Source organism: Siniperca chuatsi, linkage group LG9 (genome assembly GCF_020085105.1).
Source record: "Siniperca chuatsi isolate FFG_IHB_CAS linkage group LG9, ASM2008510v1, whole genome shotgun sequence".
NCBI classification, from domain to species: Eukaryota; Metazoa; Chordata; class Actinopteri; order Centrarchiformes; family Sinipercidae; genus Siniperca; species Siniperca chuatsi.
The window spans coordinates 10,797,028-10,810,190 of NC_058050.1; the positions used below are offsets into that span (position 1 = coordinate 10,797,028).

General features: G+C 42.0%; 1 protein-coding gene across 4 annotated transcripts in view; it reads right to left on the minus strand.

The window, feature by feature from the left end:
- The window catches only part of grik5 (glutamate receptor, ionotropic, kainate 5), an 85,767-nt gene extending 79,038 nt beyond the window's left edge, over nt 1-6,729 (minus strand). For 3 of the 4 annotated variants that reach the window (XM_044208831.1, XM_044208833.1, XM_044208832.1), the window contains exons 1-3: nt 6,337-6,729; nt 5,916-6,078; nt 812-2,839 (exon numbers count right to left, since the gene is read on the minus strand). The gene's annotated coding sequence lies outside the window, so the exon portion shown is untranslated. The remainder of the gene's footprint in view (nt 1-811; nt 2,840-5,915; nt 6,079-6,336) is intronic. The other variant, XM_044208830.1, reaches the window with a different exon arrangement.
- Nucleotides 6,730-13,163: the final 6,434 nt, after the last annotated feature.

Sequence of the window (13,163 nt, forward strand, 5' to 3'; positions counted from 1 at the left end):
CTGAGCTGGGAGTTTGTGTAATGGCGTTATTCACAGTTCATTGGTCTGTTTGAAGGGACTATCTTGATTGAGCGTCTCCCGGTGCCGGGCCTGGTGACTGTGGTAGTGTATAAAGATGTGGATGTGTCCGCGGAGATAGATGGGCTTAGTAATATGCAGGACATTGCAGAGGCTGGGTCTCAGGATAGAGTTTCATCCAAGGCAACACATAGGGAGATAAAAGGAGGCTGAAATTATATGCAGCCGGGGTGTAATGCTCAGGGCATTAGACGTGAAATGGAGGCAACAAAGAACTAGTCTGGGAATCAGAGTCATTCTCATTAGCTGGTTCACCATCTTCAGTTTTAGCCCCCCATCCCCTTTCCATCTCACCCTAATGAATGCAAGTACACTGACACAGAACCCAAAAACTGCTCTGAAAAGCAAAAATACTCACCACTAATTAGTTCAAATTAACCTCAGGACCAATATGTAGGCATGCACATACACACACACACACACACACACACACACACACACACACAGAAAGGCACCTCCTTCGCCTCTTTCTGACACCACTCTGATGCTGTTGTAAGCTTGGCTGTAAGATCAAAATCTCTTTCTTTGGCAGACACAGACACACACACACACACATGCTCAAATTGCCTGGAGCAGAGGAAGCACGGGTAAGCAAATCCGTTGTGAAGACACCATAAAACCAACACTGCCATGTCTGTGTTTCTGCATACATGAGAGGAATACACGCTAATGACATGCAGTGTACATGTGAACACATACATACATACTTAGAAAGAGAGAGAGTCCTACTTACAGAATGAATCAGACGTTATCGGAAGCGCTGTGCCATATTATCGTTGTGGTAGTGAGTCAACACAGGCATTGAGATCTGAGACCACAGGGTTTTTAGAACTTCAGCTGAAGGGGGGGACACTGTCGGGGACTCAGAGGGGTTCACAGCGTGTCACTGGGGGTGAGGACATACAGAGGGAATCTAGAGGATTCCAGTGTTTATACTGAGATGGAGAAGAATCCCTTTAGAACAAGGCAAGAAAAATCAACAGTTGATGAAAGAAGAGGTTCAATTCTGTGTACAAAGAGAATGAAGAATTGATCGGGCCAGTGTTTTTCTTCTTTCTATCTCTTACTTTAACAAAAAAAGCAAAAGAATAAGAAGAGCCAGTCTTGACAAAGGGGTGAAAAATTAGTCAATCAAAATGGGGCTCCACCTTTCCTTTCATGCTGTCTTTTTCTGCTTTCCTCTGTCTGCCCACCTCTTGTTTTCCTCGGGATTGCAGAGGGCCTATGAGCAGAGGAACGTCGGCATCAGAAAACCAATCACCTCACCAGACGACGAGAGAACATAAAGGAGTAAATGACAAGCAGATGAAGGGGAGGATTTCCGACACCTGCTCTCTCCCTGTTTCTCTTTCTGCCTCCCTCCTTCTCTCTCTTCAACCTGTATTTCCTTTCTAGTAACAGCCCCCTCCCTCCCGGCCTGTTTTTTTTTTAGTGCACTGGCTTGCCACAGTACTGACTGAGGTGGATGCAGATGGAGTGAGATCCTCCAGAAGCTACAAACACAGGGATGCTCCTTTTCTTTCTTTCTGTCTCTGCTTTCTTTCCTTCTCCCTGTCTCTTCCTCACACACTGCATAGAATGACAATGAATCGCACACTGTCTACTGTGCCGGCACTGAATGTCTGCCTGGCTCTCTGCCTGACACTTGGAATAGGCTGTGTACCCGTCTTCCTGTCTGTCTGTCTATCTTCCTCTCTGTCTGTCTTACCAGCCTCAGAGCTTGTCTATCATTCAGTATAGCTGTCTGTTTAGCGGACTATCTTTCAGTCTGTCTTCCTGCCAAACACTAAGATACAGACCAGGCAGGTGCAGGGGGGACATAACCCTTCTCTCCTGCTCAAGTGCCCCCCCTGGTGTAAATCCTGACCCCTCCCCTGCACATTGCGCTAAATAGCCTCCAACACTGCACAGACGAATTAGAAAGAGACTCTAAGTCTCCAAGAGGATTTCGAACAATCCTAGTTAATTCTCTATTTTTCTTTTCTTGCCTTCCCTGCTTCTTTCTCTGTCTTCTTCTTTCTCTCTCTACCTGTTTCCCTCTGTGTTCTGTTTTTTTTCCTCCTTCTCCTCTCCTCAGTGCCAGTCTCCTTGCTCGTTATCTATTCTGGACAGTCTGTCCCTCCTCGCTCTCCATCACAGAGGGAGGATGAAGAAGAATGGTGCTGCTTCATAATGTATTTCTCCGCAATGTGTGAAAAAGATGGTGAAAAAGAAAGAGAGAGTTTTTTTTAAATTGTTCCTTTAAAAAAAAAAAAAAGCCCTCTTCCCCCACAACAAATCAGAAGAAAGACACTCTCGAGGGGGGATTTTCAATTACTCGCTTTTGCCCACAAGCCAATCTGGAAAGGTGGCCCAGCTCTGAGGTGTGCACAAAAGTGTCGTAATCTCGATAGGATATCCGGTCGATAAATCCGGACATGTCCAAAAGCTCCATACCATTGCTCAAGCATCACTGCAGCCTATTTCATTTCAGATGAAGTCCAAGAAGCTCAATCGTATTCTCAACAGGGTGACTGGTTTGTTGTAAATCAACTCCTCTGAGGCTTGTCACCCTCTGCTTTTGTCTACTTCCTGTAGATGGCTTCTGGTATCTCACTCTAGCTTGTCCGGCCTCAAGTCTGCAGGCTCAGTCCTCGCTGGGATGGTTCAAGCTGATGGCTGGAGATGGTGTAGGCCGTTAGGTGTGGAAAGCTAGTCGCTGGAGAGTGTATGTTGGCTTCCATGCTGCCCATTTGGTGTCCATCTCTGCAAGGCTTCAGATCTGGAGAGAGAAGAAGAAGAGAGGCAAAGTAGAGAGGAGAGAGAGTGAGAGTGCATGAAAGGTTAGCATGGTGACATTTGTGTCACTCTGCCTTATCGCGTACGTCATTCTCCTCCTCGTCACACTCCACCCTGCCTGTCGTCCTGCTGTCTATTCCGTCCTTGTCACTCTTCCTCCAACTTTGCTGCTTGTTTGCTCCTTCCTCCTCTCCACTCACTCTATGATTTGATCCTTTCACTCTCTCCCAGCAAGCTCATCTTCAAACACTCTCCCCCGCCACATTTCTCTTCTATTCCCTCTATCCAATTTTATATCTACACCTAGCCTGCTTTCATCCAATAATTTCTCCTGTCTTTCTCTTCAATTCCAAGTTAGCTGTCGATCACACTCCACAATGTCTTAGACAAGATGCATGTGAGGGAGCACACTGAAGGACAGAGAGAGACCCCTGACTGGTGAATGTGCCTGAGGCAGGTGGAGGACTGCAGTCCTGGCTCATAGCATAGGTTAAGTACAAGTAGTCATACTTGAGTGGTGCAGACTAGGGCTGTCATTTATATTCGAAATTCAAACTAGCATTCGGATTTAGGAAAACATAAAATATATTTATCTGTTATGATGTATTAGAATTTAAAGATTTTGCAGTGTAGAAGCGCAGTATGGTGTGCCTTGTAATCCAGCGGGGTCATTCCTAAAACACACTGTCCGTCTGATCCACTGAATGCCCTGTTGCCCTCAGTAAACTGTTGTTGCTCTCTTTGCTAACGTAAAATAGAAATGAGAGACATGAGAGCTGTGCTGAATGGATAATCATGACACCAAACCATCTCAGAGGTAATTGTAGGAAGCATTTTGGATTCAACACCATAGATGGAGAAATTGTGCAAAAACATAGGGCTGATTAATAACTTTGTAAAATGCAACTGCCCTATGGTAACGCTAACTTGTGACTCAAGGGAGGCAGCTGAGGCACCACGAATGAACAAAACAGTTAATTCTTCTAATGTATTTTAGGATAAGGCTACATGGATTGTGTTCAAACAAATTGCATATCAGTTCGAATTTGTTCAAACTAGATTTTTTTGAGAAACTGACAGCCCTAATATAGACTGGCATCATTTCGCCTCTCAAACTAATAGGAGGGCTGAATAATCAGCTCATGCTTTGGTACAATACATGATACTGGGATCACGGTTTGATACTGTACTGTAAACAAATTTGGGAAAGGAGAAAATGTCTGAACTTGTGTGGAGTAACATTCTCAGTTTGCCACAACTCAGTTTCCATGTTTTTATACAAACTGATTTAGAAATAGTAACACAAGGGCATTTTTAAAAGATTTTCAAGCAGCATTTGGGACCTCTGGCAGGTCATAACATTGAGATTTGATTGTGCTCTCTTGCATTTACTGTACACAAATAAAATGTTGTGCCTTTTGGGAGTGATAACTGATCAGATTTAGCTTATACTTTGATCAAATTTCCAGCTCCACAATGGATATTGTCACATTCATTTACCTTTATATTGTGTCAAGACATATTCTTACATTCCTTCAAACTAACAATGTTCTAGGCAGACAGGTATGCATGCAGATGACAGATGGCAAAACTAATGTTGTCCTGAGCTTAGACAGACTTGGATGCCTGTTGAGTTTGTTTTTTTCTCCTTTCCTAATAAATCATACCACCTTTTGTCAAATAGATTGCCTAAATCTAAAAATAACAGCAGGATGTCAAATCTTAGCTACCCAACAGGTAGTCTCGCCTCTGTTACTATGCAACAGTTTGCACCTGTTGAATATATAAGTCATTTTTGAATTTGAATCAAAAAGCTCACAGCTGAGTGATGAATACCTTCTTAAATCAGAACAATACAGAGAAAGCATGCATTTCTTTAAAAGCAGATGTCAGCTCAGAGCCATGCAGTGATAATATCATCTCTTTTAACAGAAAAAAAATGAAATCATTAAATAGGGTTAGTGACTCCTTCCTTTTTCCGGAGTCCAGTGAGATGACGGGCCATTTAAAATGAAACATTAGAGGCCATTCAGTGTATTAGCTCCAATCAATACTGCTGTGTGGATAGATGTAACCCTCCTGTGACATCCATATCCTCATTGGACCATTTAGGATGAGACCATGTGTGTGTGTGCTGGCTTACTGGTTAGGTTAGTGCTCAGTGTGTGAGTGCGTCTGTGCGCACAGCCATTTTTGGTTGGCATGCTATTGTGTCACACATGTGAAAAGATGTAGGTGGATGTGAATTGGTGTGCAGCAGGTATTTCAGCAAGGGTTGCAAAGACGGAGGTGTGTGTAAAACGGGTGACAATGTGCGTGTCTGTGCGTGTACATATGTGTCACAGCTGTCATGCCTGAAGCAATTAAACACATTGATCTACAGTACTTCATAACCTTCTGTTCCACCTATCTCACACACTAAGGCTGAACACACACCCTCTCTGCATTGTGTCACAGACACACACACATGAAATGCTATCAAAATGATTGACACAGACACAGAAATAGCAATCCTTTCACACACACACACATCCACAGCATCTCCATTCATTGCCTGTGTCAGGAAAGACACTCGAACGACTTCGGTGTGTCTGAATTCAAACAGAATGTAGAGAGGAGCTTGAAGAGACCAAGAGAGGGATGGAGGCAAGGAGGGGGGAGGGGTGACAAGGCGAAGAGGGGTAGAGAGAGAGAATAGGGGAGAGGGGGGAGAGAAGCAACAAACTGAAGTGAACCATTCAGATTTCATCCAAATCCAGCAAACTGGACAGGCATGTTTATGTCTCGATGGGGGGGAAAGAGATGAGCAGAGATGGATGCTGGATGAAAAGAGGATGGAAGGAGGGATGGAGGGAAACAGGTGGGGAAGTGGTAGGGAGGTGGGTTGGACAGGGTGAGTGGGTGAGAGACACAAGGAAACGAAGGGAAAACCCATCAGTGGTGAAAATTCTCTGAACATAACTGCAAGAGGTAGACAGAGAGACATACGAAGCAAGAATATGACAGGTGAAAGAGAATAGAAAGAGGAAAAAAGGAGGAAGAGAAGGACGGACACTCACCCATTTCAGCGCGCTCTGCACAGGCGAACACAAACCCTGCTCTGTGATCCCATCCTGGGGAAAGGCGCAGCGAGATCCTGGAGCTCCCTCCGCTGAATACCAATGGGGCTGCTATTATCAGCTCACACACACACACACTCACACACACACATGCACACCAGCGCTGTGGAGGAAAAGGCACAAACAAACAGAGTCAAGTCTGGGGTAGTTGTTTAAATTAGAGGAAAGAAAAGCTGTTCAGTGATGCAAACAGCATATCATAGTAGAAGAGACATTGCAGCACAATTGCATTTGCATTCCCTTCTTCCTCTCTTATTTTCTCTTTCTTCATGAAAAAAGCATCAGAGGCAGTGCACAAGCCAGAGGCATCAATTCACATACACATACACAAATGACATTTGCAGCCTATACAAATACTTACTGAGCATATATTCAGTCACAGCGAGTCCCACAGTCGACTCTATTCTGTCTCACAGCTCCTCGGCTTCCAAGGATGTTAGAGAGAAATGAGTTGTCCGCTATTTTCCTTTCCCTCCCTGTGGGTTCCTCACAGCAGTATCTGATGCAGAGATAAAAGGATTTGAAGGCAGACTCTTCGTCCTCTCTTATTTTCTCCTCATATGCAGTGTACATCCAGTTTTTCTGTATCCATTTGTTGATTCAGGTCCAATCTGTCTGCCTGCCTGTGGACTTTGCTGTGATTCGCGACACGCAACGGCGAACTGCATTCACTTAGTCACCCTCCCCTCTCTGTCTCTCCCTTTGCTCAATAGTATACCCGTACCTCCTTGGCTTTCTCCAATCTAATCAGCTCTTTCTCTCTCTCTCTCTGTCTCTCTCCCTGCACCCTCCCACTCTCTTCCCTCCCTCCCTCCTCCTTCCCAACACCCACTCCTTTACTCTCTCTCTCCCTCCTAGGTATTTTTTCTCAAAGATGAATATCAACTCCCCCCCGTCAGTCTCTGCGATAAGCATTTGAAATAAGGGGAAAGGCAAAAAAACTGGCCATGAAGAAAACACACACTGTCTGAAACAGACATACAGACACACACACACCAACAAAGAGAGGGAGCGAGAGAGAGAGTAATCATAGGGATGTGTTACATCCCTAGCCAGGGTAAACTACCCTGACAGAATTTGACATGGCTACATGCTCAGGGTGACAAACACTATCACACCACCACGCGACTCTCCTCATACCCTATGACACACATCACGCACTGACACACACACAAACATATACTGTACATATCTACACACACACACACACACACACACACACACACACAGCAGAATCAGATGTAAATACACAATTGGGCTCACATACTGAGGCACATATTGACATTTTGTCACTGATATGCACAAACACAAGCGGGGGAAGTAGAGGCAAACACACACACAGGCATAAATCCTATCACAGCACGAGGTTAGATCAAACCTGTATGTAGCCGTAGAAAGTGGTGGAATGTAACTAAGTATATTTACTCAAGTGAATTTTGAAGTATTCAGCGGTATTTGTACTTGACCTGAGTAGTTCCATTTTACGCTACTTTTACTCCATCACATTTATTTGACAGCTATAGTTACAGTTACTTTTTTTGTTTGCTTGTTTGTTTTGGGCGTTTTGTATGCCTATATCAGACAGCCAACAGTAGAGAGATGGCAGGAAATGAGAGAGAGATGGGGATTGACATGTAACTGTCTGGCCAGACGTGAATGTTGCTGTTGATTAGTAGATTACAATTTCTTATACAACATGTTTTCATCATAAAAAATATGATGCATTTTTATACATTTACTATACAGTTGTATACTATACAGTATATAAAGTAGTTGACATGATCTCCACTTTGACTGAGTATAAAATGCTGTTTACACATTAATGCATATATAATAGTAATGCAATACTCTAGAAAGAGCCATTCTGCATAGTGAGTACTATTGATACTTCAAGTACACTTTTACTTAAGTAACATTTTGAGTAACATTTTGAATAGAAGACTTTTACTTGGAGTATATTTTACATTGTGGTATTTTCACTTTTAAGTAAATGACAATACTTCTTCCACCACTGGGCGTACACACACACACACACACACACACACACACACACACACACACACACACACACACACACACTGTACACTCACACATTGCTGAAAATCATCTCTCCTCTCACCAGAGCACCCTGACACTTCATGTGGGACTCCCTTGAATGGAGCTGACATCCTCCTCACTATTTATAATGTTCACTCATATAAGGCACAACTCCACAACAGCATGAGCCCACTGCAAGCAGACAGCAGTCTCCAGAGAAGCAGCTCACACTATATGATGTCACTGCCTAACTCCCATATCCCACTTCTATCACGCTACGCTGTCTCATCCCAACTAACGAGACTGGGACGTTGGCCTTATGATGCCTTTGTTCCTCTCTGGTGGTCCAAGTAGCCTTTTCAATATAGATCTTTTTCTTAACCTTGCAGCCCCAATGCTCCCTTAGCATTTCATGTCCTCCAAGGCTATTAAACTTACCACAGTGTGTTGAATCATTGATTTTGTCACTCTGTGCATGAGGTGGCTCTTTAATTGCAAGTGACAACACTGTGTTGCCTTACAGTGACATTTGTAAATTGTGCTTTAAAAGACTTTAGAAGAGGTGTTAGGTTACAAGATTGTTGTTAGATTTTAAATAAACAAAAAATGACAACTAGATCTGCCATGTGTCTCTTACTAATTAATCCACATTGTTCCAGTCCAACCAAAAATTGTACTTAGTCCACAGAATATTAATACACAGTGGCGTAAGTTAGGGCCTATTTGTGTCTCCCATATTGACTAATACCCGCTGATTTCAGCCTTTGGATACATCAACTTGGGTTTGTCCACTAAGCTGTCCCCTAATCAAACAGGGAAGCAAATATAGTGTGTGACAATGCTGAGCTGTCTCCTCTGCTTTGGTCTCAGACAGCCCCCCCACCCAATGCTTCATCATGTTTTCACCTATTCACTTTGCATCTCATAAAATAATGTGCATCTCAAGATGTCTTTGTCCAGTGGGCGGACAGTGCTGGAACACCTATTACTCACTCACGCTTGAGCCTATTAGACTGCAGCCATGTCACGCCAGAGGTTCCCTTAGGCCATGGCATATTTTTTATGGTGTGTCTGTGTGGACAATGGGATATGATTGTTTCTGCTTCCATCCAACTTGCAAATTTTAAATTCTATATCAGGCTCTGTGCATGTGGCGTGTGTGTGTGTTCGAGGGTTGGGAGGGTTGCGCACACAGCGTTACCCCTGGCTGTGACCCACAGCTGCAGTTTTCAGGAAGTCAGAAGGAGTCTCCGTGTGCTGTCTCTCCCATTCCATCACACACACTGACACATGCCCCGAAGTCCCAGTGTGTGTGTCTATGTTGTCTAATTTACCTCTGGTCTAATTTACCCCTTTCTTGGTTTCCAGCACTACTGGGTGACACTGAATCTGCCCTGTGAGATTGACTGTCTGCGTATTATACCTCTGTCTTTTTATGCTTATACTATACTATATTGATAATCCAACATGCAAATGCAATAAGCCAATTTAACTTAATATTACTGGTGAGTTTGACCTCACTGCATCCACTGAAAGTCTGCTGTCACTCTCTGTTTTAGTCTCCCTTCTCTCTCTAAATATGCATTCAACAGCTGTCTCTCTCATCTCCATCCCACACCACTTTGCTCTTGACAAATTGATGTGGAGCGCTTTTACATAACAACTATGTATCACACACACACTCCAAAAACCATCCACAGCACCAATGTAAACCTTACTCAACCATTACACATACACCTCACTGTAGGTGTTAAGAGCCCAGCGTTCGCAATTGCAAATGTGTATTTGTAGAGTGTTTCCTTACTTTTGTCTTTGTAGAACACAAATGTGGCTTCCATGTTAACTATTGCTTGGAAAGCACGCAAAAGAGGGGAGGGAAAGGGAGAGGAAGGCAGAGGGAGGGGGCAGAATTAACATTCTGCCCAAGCACTGCGCTGTGCTTGGTGAATAATGATTAGCTCCTCAGTATTCTAGTCACAAATGCTTCACTATCAATGAGAGAGAGAGGAAAGCGGAAACATGAGGGAGGAGACAGAGAGGGACGGGACAAGCAGAGGGAGGTGGGGGAGCAAAGGGGAGGGAGGATGGAGGGGTAGGAGGAGCGCAGCAGAAGAGGAGCACACGGAGAAACAAGGTGAACAAGAGAGCAAGGGATGAACAGTGAGGGGTAATGGAGGACAAAACAGAGGAGTAGTATGACATAAGTAGATGTAGCACGTAGGTGCTAATTTGGTGCAGTATGTTCACACACACACACACACACACACACACGCACACACACACACACACGCTTTATGTGTTCAATGTGCACGCTTAAACAAACGCAAAACAGTCAGACAAATTTGCACACTAAAAATAAAGCTAGTGCAAGCAATGCATGCACACAAACACTCCTGTGCACCCTTGCATCCACATATACACACGTACACACACAGATATATACACCACTACACGCGTGGAGACTACTTTGTCAAAGTCACAGCAGGTACAGCCACCTCAGCAAAGAGAGAGACAGAGGCTATGTCGCAGGGGGGAAGAGAGGGAGAGACAGAATGGGGGAGCGTTGATGAAAAAAAAGAGAAAGGAGAAAAAACATAAGAGAAGGACAGAGGGTGGAGAGGAAGCATGTGCAAGCAATAAATATGTAATCACAAGGCATAGAGAATGATAAATGTATACCATTACTTAAATAGGTCAATCATACATTAATAACTACGATATGATAATAGAGCTGAGAAGTCAGCTGTAGCCGACTGAGTACGTTTGCAAGTGTGCTCACTTAGTCAAATACAAAGAACTACATCATGTTTTTGCACGCCGCCTAACTCAGACTTTCTTTTTTTAAGACGGATTATCATAAAAGAAGTGAAATGTTTTTCAATTAAGATGGAAACTACTGTATTGTATATAATTTACTGTAATGTTACTTGTAGAGCAAAGCAAATAGCATCAGTTACTATAATAGATAACATTTTCATTTTTAATAGTATAAACAATAGATAGCCCAAATGTTGATGCTTTGATTTTAGACCGACAAAATCGTCCTAAATATACAACATTTAAGCCTGATAAAGTGCATCTACAACTTCATGATGTTGCAGGTGGGATTGCATAATCTTAATCAGCCTAACGTCTCTCCTAATGTGTAAGAGAAGAGAAAGGAATATAGTATAGTGTAGCATGTAAAGTTAATATGAATAGGGATGCACGATTTTGTCAACATATATAACATACCCCAAGCAGCAGCAGTGTCAATCGAGATTCTGCATATCTCTGGCAGTGTATATATGAATATAACTTAATAATACGTGGCTGTCTCCCTGCACAAAAAACAGTATAATCTGTCTTGCAGGGACATATTGTGTAGCACTGCACATACAGTGCATTGACCTTAACGTGATTTATGATATTTTCCTTCTCCTGTAGCATTACTACTGTATGTGATTTTCGCTGGTAAATTTTTGACCTTTAATGGCTACTGATATGATAATAGTTTTGCTGTGATATTTATATTGCATCCATCGTAAATATATTGCAGTATTACTTTAGTTCTTTGTTTAACTTTGTTTGACATTATACCACACTTCACTGTTAAAATGACACAGTCACACTGCAATGATCATTTACAGATAATGGTTCCACGATTACATTTTCAGTCTTTTTCACCACAGTGCTAATCTGTGTCAGCAAACAGAATTTTCCATCATGTTACCTTGGAAACAAAGCTTTGCCCAGCATTTCCAACTTGCCAAGATGTCAAAAAAAATGGCATGACTTTAATACTTCTCTGGAGACTCTGTGGTTAATGGGTTTACAATGACTGTATGGAAGTTTAGTGTAGGTCTATATTTTTTATTTCCAGTGATTTATTATGATATACCTCCACGATAGTGTAGCCTGTAGTAACATTTGTAGTGTATCCTTCAGACAGATCATTATAGCATTACTGTAGTAATGCTATTACTGTAGTGTACTAGAAGCACACTTAGACTAAAAAAGCTTCAAATCATATTTAACAAAAAGGCAAAAGTTCTGATAATACAGTAGTATTTACTGATAGCATATTTATTATTAGATTTAGTTCATTGAGATATATGCTGTATTTCACAGCTTCCACACCTGCTTTTGTCTGATGCATTTGTTCCTTATGTGCATATTAATACACGTGTATGTGCCTTAAGTGTGTAGGGTTTTTTTTTTATATGTATATATGTGTGTGTATTCATTTATTTTATTTGTTTAATGTTTTCTTTATTATCATTATTACTATATAATAGTTACTGTTTTCATTAATTACCACTGCAATAGGTTAGGTTTATTATTAGTAATATGTGTCATTATCACTATTTTACTAAACGCAATGGATAAGTGGTGGAAATATTAGCTAAAATAATGGATAATCACTAAATAGTAAAATTGCATAAAGTAATGGAGAAATGGCTAACGCTAGCTAAAAGTAATAGATGGATACATAGCTATTATTAAAATAGTTTGGCGCGCTAAAAGCTAATGGATAAACGGTTGAAACGTCCATTTTCTGCGACCCGTAGTCACATTAATGTAACTTTAGTAAGAATACATCTGACAAAAGGGTTTACAAAGGTTCACATTGACCACAGAAAAAAATATTTAAAGCAACTTGTAACTGTTGTAAACCTGTGTAGCCATTTCATAGCTGCTCCAGTGTGTGTAGCTTAAGCCAAAAACAGAGCTCCTGTGTCCTCCACCTGCAACGGACACTGTGATGTCAGCGAGTTTACTGCTGTGAGAGCTGAATATGCACATTCTCTCCTGAGGGTCACTTGGATATTTTTAGTGTTTATGATATAAAAAGAGGTGAGAATCAAAGGGATGCCCAGGGTGAGAGCAGCTACTGCATGTGCTTGTTTCTCATTTTTTCATTTGTAACAAAAGACATTCCTAAATCTGATGGTTATTTTAGGCCCATGTATCTGCATAATTGTCCATTTCATTTGGTTGTACTAAAAGATTAAAAAAACCTTATTTTCTCTGCCTGCTTCTGCAGCCTATCAATCCCATGAATAATTTACATATGTAATTGCAAAAAGCATTGCAAGTGCAAGCATATACAGTAGTTTATATTCCTCTCAGCTATGTACATGCATGATTAGAAATCATTTATTGTATATT